General features: G+C 45.5%; 1 long non-coding RNA gene across 1 annotated transcript; it reads left to right on the forward strand.

The window, feature by feature from the left end:
• The first annotated feature begins 933 nt into the window (after nt 1-933).
• On the forward strand, nt 934-14,992 carry LOC148135158 (uncharacterized). Its single transcript, XR_015755576.1, has 3 exons — nt 934-1,043; nt 7,691-8,255; nt 14,880-14,992. It is a non-coding gene; the product is annotated as an uncharacterized LOC148135158 (long non-coding RNA).
• The last annotated feature ends 1,204 nt before the right edge of the window (nt 14,993-16,196 follow it).

The following is a 16,196-nucleotide window of genomic DNA, read 5'->3' on the forward strand; positions in this document are numbered from 1 at the left end:
TTGGTATGTTCTGGAGTGTTCTGCCAGCTTGTATCAAGCTTCACTGGAACACCGCAGTAAGCATGAGACAGAGATGTTGGACAGGGAACAGTCTTGTGTGTTAAAGTGACAGGCAACTTGAAGCTCCGGGACCTTTTTGCAGCCACAATGTAACTCATCAGTCACCATTTTCACCACCGCTACTGAGATGCTACCAGGTTCCTGTCTCCTCCACTAACAGCTTTCCACCCTCCCACCAGATTGTTATTCACTCCTTTGTCTTTCCAAATGTTCCTATCTCTCTTTGCGCTCTGTCCCCACCTATTATTTACTCTTTAACCCCTATCTCCTGTAGTCCAAAGATGTGCAGGTTCGGTGAATTGGCCCAGCTAAGTTTCCCGTAGTGTTCAGGGATGTGCATTAGTCCGGGGAAATGGAGAGTAATAGGGAGGGGAGTGGGTCTGGGTGGGATGAACTTCGGAGGGTGGGTGTGGAATTGTTGGGCCGAAGAGCCCGTTTCCACGCTGTCGGGATTCTACTTTTCCCAGCTGTCTTCGGTTCTGCTGAAGGGTCACAGAACCCGTGATGACCCTTGGTGTTTGCAGGAGGTGGAAAGGGGAGAGTGGCAGCACAGTGTATCAGTGTAGACTGGGAGGGTTTAGTCATACTCTGTGCAGGTCGTTAATCTGAATTAGAAAACCTTGGTCCCACATTTGCAGCAAAGGGGAAAACAGCTGTGGGCCTCAGGCAATGAGAGATCCTGGGTTATGGCCGCCATCTATATTTGGGGCAGGGTACAGCAAGGCGCATGCACATGTCCTCATTTTGGGGGGGGGGGGGGGGGGGGCGATTTGAAGATGAGCGTTTACACATCAAACACATACCAAGAGAAGTGTTCGCCTTCACTATTCACCTTGCACTGATTGTGAGCTTTGTTTTGCAAATTCATTTTCTAGGATATTAATTGAGAATAATTGAGACTGGGATCTCAAAAACAAGTTTCTACCGTCAGCGGAGTCATCAGGATCTGAATATCATTGGCATTTAACTGTGGAATGAGAAAGGTTTGTCTGTTCAGTCTGGGAAAATATCACCAATAGTTTTGTCAAGCAAAAAGCAGAAAGATATTCAAGTTCATGGTCAGATCACCCTTTGGGTATGTGTTCATTTCTTGGCCCTGCAGCTGTGGAAGGAGGTATTGGCCTGAGAGAGAGCACAGATTTATCCAAATGCCAGATTTAGTCCCAATCACCCACTTCATGATGTTAACCTGTTCACTCCCTACTTCCAATTCCCTGCAAGCTTCTCATTGAAATTCCTTGTGGACTCAAATTCCAGCACTATTTCAGGTGGAACATTCCAGATTCTGACAACTGTCTGTTCATTCAGAAACTGCTGAAGTCCATGTTGACTCAGGGGTTACAAAGGGCTGAATTGAAAGATGAGATGCTGTTCCTGAGCTCCCATTGAGATGCATTGGAACAGTACAGGAGGCTGAGGGCAGTGTAGGTGTGAGCAGACAATGAAAATGACAAGGCTGTACTGAGAGTGCTGTTTGGCTCAATGAGAATGTTTTGGAGTTGGGTGTAAATAGTGAGGTGAGACAGGGAGAAGGTGAAGCTGAAACTCAGTTTTAGTTCAGGCCATTCAGTAATTCACGTGGTCCCAATGGGAACAGCCAATTTGTCAGTGATACCTGCAGAGTATTTAAGGTTTTAAAGTATGACATATCTGCTGAAGTAAAGATTTTTAAAATTATAATGTACATGTTTGAAGTGAAGGAAGGTTGCTCACTCGTTTGAATTTTCTTAATGGGAGTTACGAGATGAATGTAGAGAGATGTTGTGATAGGAGACCTCAGACCCGTGGTGTGGTCCTCTTGTACAATGTGGGAAATAAGGGACGCTTCCAGTGTGTCTGACGGCTATGTGTGCTGCAAGTGTGTCCATCTGCAGTTACTGGGAAACTGCTTTTCAGACCTGGAGCTGTGAGTGGACTCACTGTGGAGCGTCTGAGAATGTTATGGACAGCACATTTAGTGAGTTAGTCACACTGCAGGTGAGGGCTACACAGGCAGAAAGGGAATGGGTGACCATCAGATCAAGTAAAAGGCTCAGGAAGGGGGTGCAGGAGTCCCCAGTGGTCATCCACATCTCATACAGATACTGTATCCCGCTTGGGATTCTGTAAGGGCGGGAATGGGTGGGGTAGCTTCTCGGGAAATCAGCACCAGCCAGGGTCATGCCACCACAGAGAGCTCCGCTGCACAGAGCGGGAGGAAAGAGAGGAAACACGGCTATAGTGACAGGAGATTCAGTGCTCGGTGTTAGGGCGGGCACTGCTGTGACCATAGACGTGAATCCAGGATGGTATGTTACCTCCATAAAGCTAGGATCCGCGATATCATGGAGCGGCTGCAGGACTTTCTGGAGCTGGAGGTTAAACAGCCCGTGGTGGTAGAACACACAGATACCAACGACATCGCTAAACAGAGGGATGAGGGCCTGAAAGCTAGATATAGGGAGAGCAGAGATGCATTAAAATGTAGCTCCTGAAATGTAATAATGTCAGACTTACTCCCAGTGCCATGTGCTAGTGAGAGCAGGAATAAGAGGGTAGATCAGCTGGATGTGTGGCTGGGGAAATGGTGTACCAGAGAAGGGTTTAGATTCTTCAGGCACTGGGACTGTTTCGGATTAGGTGGGACCTATACCAGCCTGACCGGTTACCCCTGGGCAGAGCTGAGACAAATCTGATGGGGGCTTTTGCAGTTCCATTGGTGAGGTTTTAACTAGTCTGGCAGGGGGTTGGGAAATCAAGTGTCGGCTTAGATGGGTCAGATTCGGGTCAGGGAATGGGAGGTAGAATATTAGTGATGTAGTCAGCAGCTCAGAAAGCCAAAGAAAAGGAGGATTAAACGAGGATTGAGTCCCTCTTCAGCCATCAGTCCTGCCATCTCAGAAATGTGAGTCAACAAAATATGGAGCTGTTTACATGTCTATGACTCTATGTGCTTCAGCAAAATGGTGGAAATCTACAATAAGAACATAAATTGCTGGACATCCTCAGCAAGTCTGTCAGCATCTGAAATGGTGACAGATGCAGGAAACATTGCAGCCTTGAAGAAGTGTTTAGATGATCACACCAAGATGTTACACGGAGTGCCAGAACGTGGGACTAGAATAAATAGGCGCTTGATGACCAGCATGGATACGATGGGGATGGAAAGTTGATGTTTCGGGTCAGGACTATTCATCCGGACTGACAAACTGTCCTGACCAAAACATCAACTTTCCTGCCCCTCTGATGCTGCTTGACCTGCTGCACTTCCCCAGATCCACATTGTATAAACTCTGACTTCCAGCATCTGCAGCCCTTAACTATCTACACATCCCAGGACTCAGGCTTGTGACCCTCCTTTACTCTCTCTCAGTAACCAGGAGAGCCTTCCTTGGGAAAGGGGAACAAAGGTACACACAGTACTCCAGGTGTGGTCTCACCAAGGCCCTTCCAGAAAGGGATCCCTGCTCCGGTACTCGAATCCTCTCACTAGGAAGGTTACACATCATTTACATTCTCCACTGCTTCCCACTCCTGCCTGCTTCTGAAAAGAGGGAATCTCAGAGAAACACGCAATAAAATGGGGTCAGAGTCTCTGGTATAAAACTGTTGAACACAATGCCCCCATCTTCTCCATACCGGTCATCAAGCACACATGCCTGGTGTGATCATCGAAACACTTCTTCAAGGCTGCAATGTTTCCTACATCTGTCACCATTTCAGATGCTGCCAGACCTGCTGAGGATCTCCAGCACTTTGTTTTCTCTGTTGTAGAGTACTGAAAGGGGGAATTTGTAGTTGAGAAATACACATTGAACTTCATGTTCAGTTTTGATAGTCACTGGATCTGTGCCGATCTGGATATCATTGGCCTTTTCATCTGGAAGGAAAGGTGTGCATTCTGTCCAGAGACGAATATTTCAAATGTCAGTGTGGCTGGAAAAAGTACTGAGACAGCAAAGTCCGTGTTAGTGTGATGACTGTAGAGAGAGATTTCATTTGGTTTTTGAAAGTCTAAAAAATCATGGCACATTTCCCAGGAGCAGTTAAACCCCAGATTGGTTAATTATCCTCATACAAAACCATGAAACCAGAAAGACAAAAGGATTCCTGCATCATGGAAAAAGCTATGAAAATGGGATTGTTGTAACGGAGTGAATTATCGATCATGGATTGTAATCCATTGGTGTTGTCACGTCGGTTCCAATGCCGTGGGGAAAACGCGTGAAATGTGATGGATGCAGTGTAGGTTTCAGTTATTAAACTGGAAAGGTGCAGAAGAAATTTACAAGAATAATGCCAGGTCTCAGGGGTCTGAGTTATAGGGAGAGGTTGGATAAGCGAGGACCTTTTTGTTTAGAGCAGAGGAAACAGAGGGGGAATATATTAAAGAAGTGTATGAGATCATGAGAGGCCTGGGTAAGGTGAATGCACTCAGTCTTTTTCCCAGGGAACTAAGGACTGGAGGGTATCAGTTTAAGGTTAGAGGAGAAAGAATAAAAGGGAACCTGAGGGGCAACTGTTCTACACAGAGGGTGGTATGTATATGGAATGAGCTGCCAGTGGAAGTGGTTGAGGCGGGTCTGATAACAACATGTAAAAGACATTTGGACAAATACATGGATAGGAAAGTTTCAGAAGCAGATGAGCAAAGTGCAGGGAAATGGGGTTCGCGTGGATGGACATTCTGATCGGCATGGGCCAAAAGGCCTGTCTCTGCTGTAGGATTCTATGACTAGGTGCATTTGCTATTTCTCCCCCTAACTCTGTTGGTATCTTGGGATGTATTCTATCAGGGCAAAGAGACTTGTCTACCTTTAGCTCCATTAGCTTGCCCAGCTCTAACTCTTTCATGATAACGGTTATTTATAGGTCCTCACCTTCCTCAGTCTCCTTATCAATTACCGGCATGTTCTTCGTATCCTCCACTGTGAAGACTGACTGCTGTGTACTCATATTCCTGAACCCTGCTGGGTAGGAATAACTGGGCACAGAACTCTGAGAGGTCTTCTTTAGAGTCTTTATTGATGAGACATGGTAGTTACGTGCAAAATGCCTTCAGACAACATCAGGTAACTCCCCGCCTGTCCGGTGTACGCCTCCCATTTTTCTACCTTTGTGGTTTGTGACTTTGAATAGAGACTATCTCTCAGGATTATCTCCATGGCAACAGCAGTTAAAAAGTCTTGTTCAGTTCAGCACTTTGTGGTTAAACCATACACCCCTCCCCCACACCCCTGTGGCTCAGTCAGGTATCTGACAGGCAGTTCAGTTTCAGTGGGGCTGTCTGTCAGGATTCTGATGTGGAGGAGCCAGGGTTGGGGTGGGATGGACAAAGTTAAAAACCACACAACACCAGGTTATAGTCCAACAGGTTTATTTGGAAATACAAGTTTTTGGAGTGTGCTGTGATTTTTAACTTGATCAGGATTATCTCTATGGTAACAGTTAAGTGCTTCAACAATTACAGAGGCCATATGTTCCCCACACAATAGGTTCCCCTCCAGCAGTGTAAACTGCTATTCTGGCCCTGGAGATAGCTACTCATTACATTTTATCCGTAATCCCATCAAGCTTTCTGTTAATCTTTGAAGTTTTTCTAATCTCCTGGTTTCTCCTTGGTCTTTACCAATTTGTATGCCTTCAATTTCAATTTGACAGACTCCATTATTTCCTTAGACACCCATGGCAGATTACTCCTTTTCCGACAGTCCTTCCTTTTCACTGATACATGTTTTTACTGAGCACTTTGAAAAATTGCTTTGATATTCCTCCACTGTCCGTCAACTGTCCCACCCTAAAGTCTTTGCTTCCAGTCTACATTAGCCAACTCCTGCTTCATCATATTGTAGTCTCCTTTGTTTAAGCACAGGATCTGGATTGGATTTAATCTTCCCGCTTTCCATTTTGTGTTCTAAATTCAACCAGACTTCTCAGGTCTTTTATCAGGTTACGTGGGGAGGCGGTGTTTTGGGTTTCATTGTCAGAGACCTTGGCTTTGTAGTAAAGTATAGGATAGATATTCCCAACAGAGTATTCTGGACGCTGTGAATGTCCTACACAGTCGAACACCATAAATCACTGTGTCCCCTCAGTTTAAAATTGCAAAATCATTATCTCCTACTCGCTTCCTCACTATCTAAGTTTGGAACGCTAATCCACCTGAGTATCCTGCATTTTGTGAAGGTGGTGATTTTTGGATTCAGCTTTCCAGTTATTACCGTAAGAAGATAAGCACTGGGCACAGGAGAGGCAATGCAGCCCTTCGAACCAGCTCCACCATTTAATACAATGATGATTGAGCTCACCTCGCTCTCAGCTGGATTTTCCCGCCTGCGCGCTCTCACCCTTCAACTCATTGCAAATGAAACATCTGTATCTTTTCATTAAGTTTGCTCATTGCCCTGGCATCCACTGCATTTTGAATAGGGAATTCCACAGATTCAGAACACATGGAGACAGGTACATTCTTCTTCATGAGAATAGAATAGAGTCCCTATAGTGCAGAAACAGGGTGTTCATCCATCGAGTCCACACCAACCCTATAGTCAGCATCCCATTTAGACCCATCCATTCCCTGTAACCCTGCATTTCCTGTTGTTAATTGTCTAACTGGCACATGCGTGGACCCTGTGGGCAATTTAGCATGGCCAATCCAGCAAACCTGCACATCTTTGGACTGTGGAAAGACACCGGAGCACCCAGAGGAAACCCACGCAGCCAGAGGGAGAATGTGTAAACTCCACACAGTCGCCGAAGGCTGGAATCAAACCCGGCTCTCTGACGCTGTGAGGCAGCAGTGCTAGCCACTGAGCCACCTCTCTTAAAATTTGCTGCCCCTTATTAACCTCCCCACCCCGCAATTGGCTGAACGTATATTCCTTACGTCAGAACTCGGGTTGTCTAAGCAGATGTCTCAGTAAAACCCAGTGACAGCCCACATGTCCTGTGTGTCTGAATGGGGATCCAACACCCTCCAGCCCACAATTTTCATTCACTTTCCAGAGGCTTCATGGGGACAACAACTCCCACAATCCCTGAGGCAGGGACCACACGTGTGGGGAAACCCGGCATTGTACATGTATGGAATGTGGGCGTGTTTTGGAGCATTTGTTTTGGGTAACTAGCAGAAAGCATTTCACACCGACTGGCTGTAGAAGGGACGCATCTACTTATAGTATTGATCGGTTGGGGGGAGGGGGTCAATGTGCCATCACACCCACGTGGAACCAAGTTCATCCCCAACTCGTTGTAATGCTGGGAATCGACCTATGGGAAACGAGGAAGGATCTGACACCTTCTCCCAGACTGAAGGTTCCTCTTCTGTCCAGGATCTGCCACCTCCCTGTCTGTTTCCTTTTGTTTCATTCTGCTGTTACATTACTGACTTGCAGCAACTGAAGGGAAAGGAAGTGAACCCAGAAAGGGTGCAGAGTCTAACCAGGGACGGGAAGTGGTGGCATGGATCTGTTTATCAGCAACTCCATGAGAATGGGGAGGGTGTACATTAGGGGGTAGCAGAGGCAGAACAGTGGGAGAGAGTAAGTGGGCTGCAGGGTTACAGCTTTGGGGGAAGAAAGGGGAAAAATATTCAGGAGAAATTAGAATTGTCTGTTCTGAATTTCTAACCTGTACATATTCCTTTATACAGGGTGCTAGATGGTGAAGATTTGCAGACTGAAATCTCAAAATCATGTGCAGATCGTGATTACGTTAACCAGCATTTGAAGAACCAAAGACTGAGACTCACTCGGCCAAAATCGTGCAACACTCTCCCTCCCAGCATTGTCGGTCTATCTGCACCAAATGGACTGTGAATGGTTCAAGACAGCAGCTCACTACCATCTTCTCAAGGGTAACTAGAGATGGGGTATAAATGCTGGCTGAGCCAGTGATGCCCATATCCTGGAAATGGGTTCTCTCTCTAGTTGCTGAAGCGCGGTTGATGTTACTGCAGGATGATGAGGGATGCTGAGTGCATCCTCCAGGAGGCAGCACCATCACATTACCCCTGCCTACACCCACACAGTAACACAGCAACGTCACTGAAACAAAAGGTGGTGAAGCCAAAGGAGGACTTCGATGAATTTACCTCGAAGAACTATATCTAAGGGGATTGGGACACAGCAGGAACAGGTGATGGATGGTCAGCTGGTTCCCATTGGTTGGTGGAGCAGGATTGAAAAGCCGAATAGCTGCTTCTTGCTATCTCCCAGGTATGTATATAGCCATGGAGCCCGAGTAGGAAGAAGTAGGCAGGGCAGGGATTCTCCTGGAGATTGCACCTCCACATCAGTTTTCAGTGAGAGAGGGTTTGATAGATTTTATTTAATATTTGTCTTTTACATTTAAAAAAAATAAATTTGCAAACCTTGTGTTCAAGTTTATCCCAGAATAAAAGTAAAAGAATCGAAACGATCTGAATATAAGTTTTTAAAATTTCAAACGCCCTGTAAAACAAAATCCTGTCTATTCCCGGACACCATCACTTCCCAGTTGCTCAAACTCCAAGGAAATATTCCCTCCCTGTCAGAACCTTTGGTTTGATTTAACTGCTTTTCAGTTCTCGTTCTGTGAGCTGTGAAGTGTTCTTTTTCCCCCCCATTTCTCCTACCCAGGAATGTTATCTCTCACAGCTGTGCAACCTTCCCACCATCAACATCATCATTACTCCATTTTGCTTTTTGTTACCAGCAGGAAGCCACCCGTGTAACCAATTGAATATTTCCAAACAAGACCCCTTACAGGCAAAGCAAACCATTACAAGTGACAAAGTGAGAAGGGACTAAATCAAGGCAGAGTTGTAGGGAGGGGGCAGCGACAGAGATAAAGCACATATCCCCTGCGGTGCCCACCTCTATCTAAAGGCATTGAGAGCATTGATACACACCACATGCTCCTTCTCCAGGGACACCCTGCTGTGTAACGTTTATCCTCAATCATAGAACAGAATCCCAACAGTGTGGAAGGAGAGCATTGGCCCATCAAATCCCACCGACCATCTGAAGAACATCCCACGCACTGCACTCCATCCCTGTAACACTGCATTTCGCATGGCTGATCCACCTAGTCTGCACAGTCCTGGACACCATGGGCAATGTAGCACGACTGATCCACATAACCTGCACATCTTTTGACTGTGGGAGGAAACCAGAGGACCCACACTATCGTGGGGAGAATGTGGAAACTCCACACAGGCCGTTGACCAAGGCTGGCCTCTGACCTTGTACCTGGTGCTTTGAAGCAGAGGTGCTTCAATCCCAATATAAATCAAAACAGATGATCCCTGCTCATTGTCACATTGCTGTTTGTGTAGCCTTGTGCTCAGAGAGACATCCTGAGCTTCAGAAAGTGGCAATATAAATTCAGTCAACTCCAGCCCAGTTAATGTGGTTAACACCACAACAACATCAATATTCCAACAGTGTCATCGTGTACAAGGTCCACTCCTGACTCTGATTAACAGTAACTGCAGAATCAGAGTCCTGCAGTGATGTGTGAACTCTACCCCACACGGAGCAGAGGGATGACCACTTCCCTGTGTGCACTCGCTGGTCTCTGTCATGTTGAAGATGCAGCAAATCCCTTGTCACACTGAGAGGTAAACAACTCCTACCCAGTGTGAACCCTCTGGTGTATCAGCAGGAGGGATGAATCACTGAAACCCTTTTCACACACTGAGCATCTGAATGGCCTTTCCCCAGAGTGGGCTCACTGGGGTCTCAGCAGATCAGAAGACTGGGCGAATCCTTTCCCACACATGGAGCAGGTGAATGGCCTCTCCCCGGTGGGAACGCACTGATGTCTCTGCAGGAGAGAGATTTGAATGAATCCTTTCTAACACATGGAGCAGGTGAATGGCCTCTCCCCGGTGGGAACGCACTGATGTCTCTGCAGGAGAGAGATTTGAATGAATCCTTTCTAACACATGGAGCAGGTGAAGAGTCTAAATCCTCTGTGACCTCTCTGGTGCCTCAGCAGATTGCAAGAGTGAGTAAATCCCTTCCCATACATGGGGCAGGTGACCAGCCTCTTCCCAGTGTGACTGTGTCAGTGAGTGTCCCGCTGGGAGGGGTAAGTGAATTCCTTCCCACAATCCCCACATTTACACAACCTTGCCCTGGTCCTATCACATTGGTGTCTTCCCAAATCACATGACCAGTTAAATCCTCAACCACATGCACAACACGAATGGTTTCTCTGGGCTGGGAATGCTGCTTTCCCCTTCCGTATTATGTATAATGTTCAGGACCTGCGGAATTGGGTGTATTAAATGTGATGTTAAAGCTGAGTTTCCCATCTGTGAACTCTCTCTGTAAAACAAATTTATCTCCTTCATTACTACAGCTCCCAACACCAGCTCTCCCTTTAGTTCTCCTGAAATTCTAAATTTGGACTAATGCAATAATGTGGCTTTCTCTCACTTGTTTCTGAAAGTAAATTAGGATGATTTTGAATAACTGGACTTTACTAGCCAAACTCGTTCCTACTCTATCATATACGACCTTTAACCCATGGGAAATGTGTTACCAGCTTCGATGACCGTTATAATGTTCTGACCACTTCTATGGAGTCTGTATAAGTTGATTCTAACAATTATCAATAGATCGTATCTAAACAGGATGCCCACACAACAGTGGGCGCTCTGACACTCAATGCCTGTAAGTTGTTATTTTTCTTAAAGCCCCACATGTGTCTGGCAATCTGGCAATACAATTGAAGATAGTTTACACAGTAACCTTACAGTCTTAGTTGCCAATTCCAATCCATGAAGCAGTCAGTAACATTCCCCAGTGAATTGAATTCTATTAGCAGCTTTGTCCTGTCAGGAGAGATTGAGGATCATGAAGCTGTCTTCTCTGGAGGACTGAAATATGAAACACTTGAAATGAACAAAATTCTTCAAGAGCTCAATAGGATAGATATAGGACGATGTGCACCCTGGCTGATATGTCTTGAATGAAATAAGCACTAACTGCGGTGTCTTTACCCAGCATCCCCTTTAGCTGCATAAATGTTCAAGATTTATTTGCTGCTCTAATTCCACTCTCTTATTGAATCCCATTTGTAACTGCTGTAATGTTGGTTGCCGTGCAAATTGGTAACATTTGATTCAATCTATCCTAAAACCTCTCTGTATCTGTGTCTCGCTTTTGTTCACCAAGACCCTCATTCAATCTGACCTCTTTACAAACCCTGCCCTGATATTTTCTTAGAGGGCTCAGAATTAAATGTCCACAGAATTGTTACTGCACAAAAGGAGGCTGATTGGCTCATCAGCTCTCCAAAGGATCACCTCACCGAATGCTATTCTTCTACCTTTACCCCATAAACCTTCCCATTCGTCCTCTTCCAATAACTGTTCTGTTCAATTCTATTCTCTTCATTATACCTGGCTCCCATTGTACTCTTTGGCAGTGCATTCCTGACCATAAACTGTCTCTGCATGAAAACACTTTGTATCATGTTACATGTGCTTCTTTTGTCAATCCCTTGACATCGGTGCCTCCTCATTATTGATTCTTTCATGAAAGAGAGCAGTTTCTCCTGGTCCACTCTCAATAGATCCCTTTTGGAGGTGTCTTTACCCAGTATCCCTCGGGATGGTGAATATCATCTCTCCTGGTTACAGGAGACCATTCAGTAGCTTTCACTGTGGGGCTGGGTTCAGGACACCATCCAGCCTCACTGTACTCCAGCGAATGCACACTGGGGAGAGACCATTCACCTGCTCTGAGTGTGGGAAGCAGTTCACTCAGATATCCAGCTTGATGAAACACCGGCGAGTTCACAAGTAACCACAGCGATTGGATTTATTTTGTTTGTTCATGGGATCATGGCAACACTTGCTGGGGCAGCATTTGTCAATCATTCTGACTGCCAAGAAGATGGTCCAGGGTCAACCCCATTATTCAGGGTCTGGATTCACATGTAGGCTGGTCAAGGTCAGAATTAACACAGTTTCCGAGACTCAGTGACATGAAGAGGGAAAACACTCAGACACTGACCAACCCATCTGATTGTCAACTCAGACAGAAAGACAGAAAGAAAGATGCACATTTAGATAGCACCTTTGATGACCTGGGGCAATAACGCATGCTTCTATCCCAATGATTTCAACCACAAATCTCTGAAAACACAGGCACAACGCTTCCTACTTGTACCAGGTTGTCTCTCAGCCTCCTCTTGAGAAAAGAGTTTTAAGCTGTTAAGACTTTCCTGGTGATTATAACCTCTATGTTCCTATAAGATTTGTGACTGAACCTTTATTTTCCTGTTCCTTGTGAGTGATGCCAGCAGCAGAAACAGCTCCTGACCTGTGCGGGTTTCGATTGGAGTATTTGTATTTAAAAATGCATTTTCACCCTCATGTACAGTGTGAAATTGCTATAAAACAGAAGGAAAGGATTGAGTGAGAACCCACAGAAACACAAAGGCAGTATGTGTACCTGAACTGAATGAACCGGGCATGAGGAAAACATGACGACAATCACAGCTAGTTAGAGTCACAGAATCCCGTAGGTGCAGAAAGAGGCTATTCAGTCCATCAAGCCTGCAATGAACTGCTCTCCCACCCTCCCTCCATAACCTCTCATTTACCATGGCTAACCCAACCCGCTAAACCTGCACACTACAGGCCATGTTAGCACAGCCAATAGAGCAAACCTGCACATCTGTGGGAGGGTCACAGATTACATCCAAATGCTCAGAATTGTGGATGATGTCTCACGAATATTTGACTCTGATACAAATGCTCTGTTTTTAAAAATAAAATCTGGGAGAAACTGCAACCAGAAAGATTTCCAATTATCTCTGGAGGAAGAGAATTCAAAACTCGTGCCATTGACCCAAGGGGACACAGTGAAGTCACAGAGGTCTGGGAACCATCAGAAATGTAACAGGTTGTGAGCAAGGAGGAGGTGAGACAAGGACAAACAGACAGTCTGTCACACAGGGGAAGGCAGGAGAGATTAAACAGCAGAAATGGTAGTCCCTCAAGGCCACAGGGAATAGTGTTCAGGCTGGGATTGAAACTAGGAAACAAGGTGTGCAGCTGTCAAAGAAATACATTGAAAAACAGATAATAAGAACATAGAGGGCAGAGATCACAGTCTGAAATTGTTGCTGTCAATGGTGAGTATAGAATGCTGTAAAGCCTGGATAGTTCTATTACAACCAACACATACAGGATGGGCCAAGTGGCTGCGATCTGTGCTGTAACTTTCTGATAAATTTATTCCGACATTTGGATATCAAGTCTGATGATGCTAATAAATTCTCAAATTCGACTTGAGTTGAATATGCTGGAGAAATGTCAAATAAATCACATTGATCCCATTCTGCAGACTTTAGTCCGCAGCCCTGCATGTTCCAGCATCTCAGTTACATCCATAACCTTTTGTCCTAATGTGATGCTGGTTACTGCCTCTGCCACCCCATCAGTGACTCAGCATCTCCGAGTGAAATGAAGTCTCCCCTCCCCTTCTTTCTGAGAATTAGTTTCAATCTAAAACCTCCAGTTTCTGACCTCTCTGCTAATGAATAGCTCCTCCCTATCCACTCGATCTGTATTCTTCAGCATTTTATCACTTCAATTAAATCTCAGCTCATCCTCCTCGGAAATCATCCCCAGCCTACCCAACCTTTCCTCAGAGCAGAAATTTTCCAATCGGAGAAACATTCTGATCAATCTCCTCTGTACCCTCTCTGGTGTGATCACATCAACCCTGGAATGTGGGGATCAGAAGTGTGTGCAGTACTTTAGCTGTGGTCAAACGAGTGTTCCTGACCTTTCCCACGTCACCTCCGTGTTCTTGTGGTTGTCGCTCAGACAAGAAGTGTCCTGGTTTTCCCACATGGAACTGGATGTGCACTCCATGAGCCTGGGATTCCCTACCATGTGTTTATTTGTTAACTAATCCTAAATTAACTTCAGATTAAAACAAGATTATCAGCTACACACCAATCAACTACTTCCATTATACTCAAGTCACCTTACTTTTTAAAAATATCTTTAAAATTATTACTATCTAAACACAACAGGCTTTAATTTGCTGATCAAGTATTCAGATGTCTCCACTGTTACAATCACTTGAAGATTATCTTTACCTTCAGCTACATTTGGTGAATTGAACACTGATTGTAAATATATGAATATCAAAAGGACTTGAGTTTTATGATAATTAATCCAGTCTGACATTCTTGTTGGTTAATATCTTGAAGAGAACTGTCCTCAGAACTCCAGCTGTGCTCTGACTTCATTGACAACAGTCCATGGCTGGACTGCAGAGCTTCGATCTGTTCTGTTGTTTCCCGGATTGCTTCACTCTGTCTATCACTTGCTGCTTCTGCTGTTAGGAACACAAGTAGTCCTCTTTGGTAACTTCATCAGGTTAACACCTCATTTTTGGGTATTCATGCTGCTTTTACTGTAAGTTTTGTTGGAGTACAATTTTACTGCTGTTGGTGGAAGGAGAGAGCTAAACTCTTACACTGTCGGCCCCATACACAAGAAGCTACATGCAGTATCATGATCACTGAAAGGCCAAGACATGAAATACAAGCAACTCTGTACAATGATGCAGGATCACAACTGCAGCAAGGGGAGTTTAAGATCCAACCCGACATAGGAGTATGGAAAGAAGCAGCTGATCAGATTGTCTCATTCAGAGTCACAAAGAGACTCTGTGAGATTATTGTGCTGTTGGGGGTGAGGATGGAAGAGGTTGGGGAGATGGAGAGTCCTTCAAAAGAAACTAATCTGCCTGAGAGTTATGGGATTGACTTGATTGCCATGCATTTAACAGAAAGCTAATTGAAACTGTTTTTATCCCCAATAGATAACAAGGCATCAGAAACAAACCCCATGATACATGGTTCTGAGATGGATGTCAATAGCCCATCAACATCCAACTCCTGCAATGAATAAAGGAAAATAAAAGTCTCTACCCAGTGTGAATCTGCATGTTCAACGATGTTGTGAACATTTCCGAAGCTAAGTTCTCTATGTGCAAAACTTTATGAACTGCCAAAACCATTGTTCATTACTTGGTGTGAACAAGAGAAAAAAAATCCTTCAACTTGTGGTTATGAGTAAATTGACTGGTGTCTCAGCAGGATGGATGCCTGAGTGAATCCCTTCCCACCCACCCTCCCCCCACCCCCCCACCCCCAACCACACACTCACAGAGCAGCAGAGCAGGTGAACAGCTTCTCCCCAGTCTGACTGGTTTGGCCAATTTCCAGGTGGGATGGGTAAAGAATTCCTTTCTGGCATTCCCCACATTTCCAGAGTCGGTCCCTAGTGTGGCTTCACTGGTGTTTTGCCATTTCAGACAAATGCTGGCAGACTGTTATACACACCGTCACACCCCCTCCCCTCCCCCACCCCCGAACCCAGTATAAAACAGTAAACATTATCTCCTGCTGTGGAGGGACAGCCTGTATTAGTCTGTGTAGGAACCCTGAGCAGATTTACCTCAATGACAATTTAATTGGTGACCAGAGCAAGTTAAGCAAGTCCAAATAAAATGCATTATAGCACAGAGAGAGGCCCATCAAATCCAAGCTGGCTCTCTGTAGCAGAATCCCATATTCTCGCTCCCTATACTTCCCCCAAACTCTGCAAGTTTACTTCCCTCAGATCGGATATAATTGTTTTTATCAATTATTCATCTTCTCCTCTGCCTGCACTACCATAATAGGCAGTATGTTCTGCATATTTCCAGCCAATACAGACAGCAGAAACAATGGCTCATCTCCCACTGTCTCAAAGTGGGGGTGGCGTTTTTGCCAGTTTGATGGTGAGTTTGGTGTTGGAGCGGACGGGGGTGGAGGTTTTTGTTGGTTTGATGGTGAGATTGGGGAGGCGCAGTGGTAGTTTGGCGCACTGATCTTTACACCGCTGAGGCTAAACGCCAGCTCACGGACACCTTCTCCTACTGTCCCCTCGACCATGACCCCACCACCTCCCACCACCAAACCATCATCTCCCAGACCATCCATAACCTCATCACCTCAGGGGACCTCCCATCCACCGCCTCCAACCTCATAGTCCCACAACCCCGCACCGCCCGTTTCTACCTCCTGCCCAAAATCCACAAACGTGACTGCCCCGGCTGACCCATTGTCTCAGCCTGCTCCTGCCCCACTGAACC

The sequence above is a fragment of the Chiloscyllium plagiosum genome, unplaced genomic scaffold (genome assembly GCF_037043375.1).
Source record: "Chiloscyllium plagiosum isolate Xiang-an unplaced genomic scaffold, Cpla_swu_hap1 HiC_scaffold_51, whole genome shotgun sequence".
NCBI lineage: Eukaryota > Metazoa > Chordata > Chondrichthyes > Orectolobiformes > Hemiscylliidae > Chiloscyllium > Chiloscyllium plagiosum.